The sequence below is a fragment of the Schistocerca nitens genome, chromosome 4 (assembly GCF_023898315.1).
Source record: "Schistocerca nitens isolate TAMUIC-IGC-003100 chromosome 4, iqSchNite1.1, whole genome shotgun sequence".
In the NCBI taxonomy this organism is placed as follows: Eukaryota; Metazoa; Arthropoda; class Insecta; order Orthoptera; family Acrididae; genus Schistocerca; species Schistocerca nitens.
The window spans coordinates 17,466,231-17,468,584 of record NC_064617.1 but is presented as its reverse complement, the minus strand read 5'-3'; the positions used below and the strand labels follow the sequence as shown (position 1 = coordinate 17,468,584).

Genomic DNA, 2,354 nt, shown 5'->3' with positions numbered 1-2,354 from the left:
GAACGTAAAGCACAAGCCACTGTTCCAGCCGGAGCGTAACCTTTTCAATGCACATACGGACAGAACAACACACGTGGGCATAAAGGGAGCAGCAGATGCGTACCGAGCAAACTATACTGCGCCAAAATACGACCCACGTCACGTCCACAAACCGGAGCACTGCTCCCGGAGCTGGTGTATGCTCGCTGTACTGCTGCAACTCTCTGTTCCCCGGAAAGCGATGCTGACTGCCGCCTTGCTCGACGCTCCCTTCTCGGCCGTGCACAACAACTCTTCTCTTGTCGCCTCAGAGTGCGGGCGCAATGTCCGTTCTCCCCTGCTGTCCGCCCCAGACTCTCGTTACTCGTACTCACTCCCCCGTTAGGACCCGCTCCGACAGGAGGCGCTCGCGATCGCACGTAGTGCCAACCTCAACCAGAGGAGTCATCGATAGCGTCTTGCGCCCGGGAGTCGCGCCACCGCTCAGTGGGTGCTTGGGTAAACAAGACAGCCGAAGTGTTTGGTGTTTGAAGAGGCACCGTGTCGAATAGCTGCACCCAGTACAGGGGAAGTGGGCAAAAAATCATCCGTTCCGTCACAATGAGGATTAAAGTGACCGTAACAGACGGTCATTGTAGAGGACTGTGGCAAAAAAGTAGGGGACGACAACTGGCAAAGTGATTGCAGAACTGAATGTTAGACTCGTGAGCCGTGTCACTACCAAAACAACACCACGGAGGCTCCAGAAACAGAGAACTGCAGGGCGAGCAGCTCTCCAAAACCACTCATCAGCGATGCAGATGCTCGGCACAGGAAAACGTTGTGCCGAAGCCATAAAACCTGCGCTGAGGAGCAATGGAAGAAAGTCATTTGGTCGGATGTGCTTTGTCTGACATTGTTTGCAAATTCCGGCCGAGCTTACGTCTTTAAGAGTGAGCCATGCCGGGGTTTCAGCGATGACTTGGCCAGACAAATGGTGGCATGGATGTGTGTGATGTCCTTAGGTTAGTTAGGTTTAAGTAGTCTAGGGGACTGATGATCTCAGTAGTTAAGTCCCACACTGCTCAGAGCCATTTGAACCAGCCTTTGTGGTCTACTTTGCGGAGATGGGTGGAAGATCGCTATCCACCTCCAGCATTGTTACCTTAACTTGCAACTGTTTTGCTAGAAGAACGGTGTAAGATATCTTCCAGGATCATACAGGATCTGTATTTACCTATTAAGAGACGACTGGAACCTATTTTGAGTGGAGACGGCTTTCGTACAGCCCATAACACACGGTAATGTGTCGTCCTTCTGGTGCTTCCATATTTTTGTCCACAATCTGTACACTGAGTACGCGGAACAATTCGCTCCTCTTCGAACATCATTCGTCTGTAGCTACTGGAGGAAGAAAATTTCCAGGTAATTTCCGATTTGAAGCATCATCGTCAAACAGAGGCAAACAACTGTGTCCTACACAGCAGACGCCTGTTGTCATTTTTTATTTTATTTACATGTCTAGTTCCGTACGACCAAATTGAGGAACAAATTTCCAAGATAATGAAACGTGTCAGTACATGAAATCACAACATAAAAGTAATAACAGATAAAATAAAATGTTTATGAACCCAGTAAAAGTCATGCCATAGGTTTAAGTAAACGCAGTCAACAATATGACATAACAATCAGCTTAATTTTTCAAGGAACGTCTCTCCAGTTTCGATTTGAAAGCGTGTGGATTACTGCTAAGATTTTTGAATTCTTGGGGTAGCTTATTCAAACTGGATGCAGCAGTATACTGCACACCTTTCTGCACAAGAGTTAGGGAAGTGTGATCCAAATGCAGATTGGATTTCTGCCGAGTATTAACTGAGTGAAAGCTGCTAATTCTTGGGAATAGGCTGATATTGTTAACAAGAAACCTCAGTAAGGAATGTATATATTGAAAGGCCAATGTCAAAATAGGGCAACGGCCTTGCCGCAGTGGTTACACCGGTTCCCGTGAGATCACCGAAGTTAAGCGCTGTCGGGCATGGTCGGCACTTGGATGGCTGACCGTCCAGGCCGCCATGCGCTGTTGCCATTTTTCGGGGTGCACTCAGCTTCATGATGCCAATTGAGGAGCTACTCGACCGAATAGTAGCGGCATCGGTGAAAAATACCACCATAACAACTGGGAGAGCGTTGTGCTCACCCAACGCCCCTCCTATCTGCATCCTCCACTGAGGATGACATGGCGGTCGGATGGTCCCGGTAGGCCACTCGTGGCCTGAAGACGGAGTGCTAATGTCAAAATAAAATACAAAGTCTGATGAACAGGGTTCGACAAGAGTTTCAAGAACTTACTGCCCATTTCTGAGTCAAAAATATCTTTCCCGAATGGGAAGAGTTAC

At 48.3% G+C, this 2,354-nt stretch overlaps 1 pseudogene; it reads left to right on the top strand.

Moving 5' to 3' along the window:
• Nucleotides 1–1,926: 1,926 nt before the first annotated feature.
• LOC126254304 (5S ribosomal RNA) lies at nt 1,927–2,044 on the top strand (annotated as a pseudogene).
• The last annotated feature ends 310 nt before the right edge of the window (nt 2,045–2,354 follow it).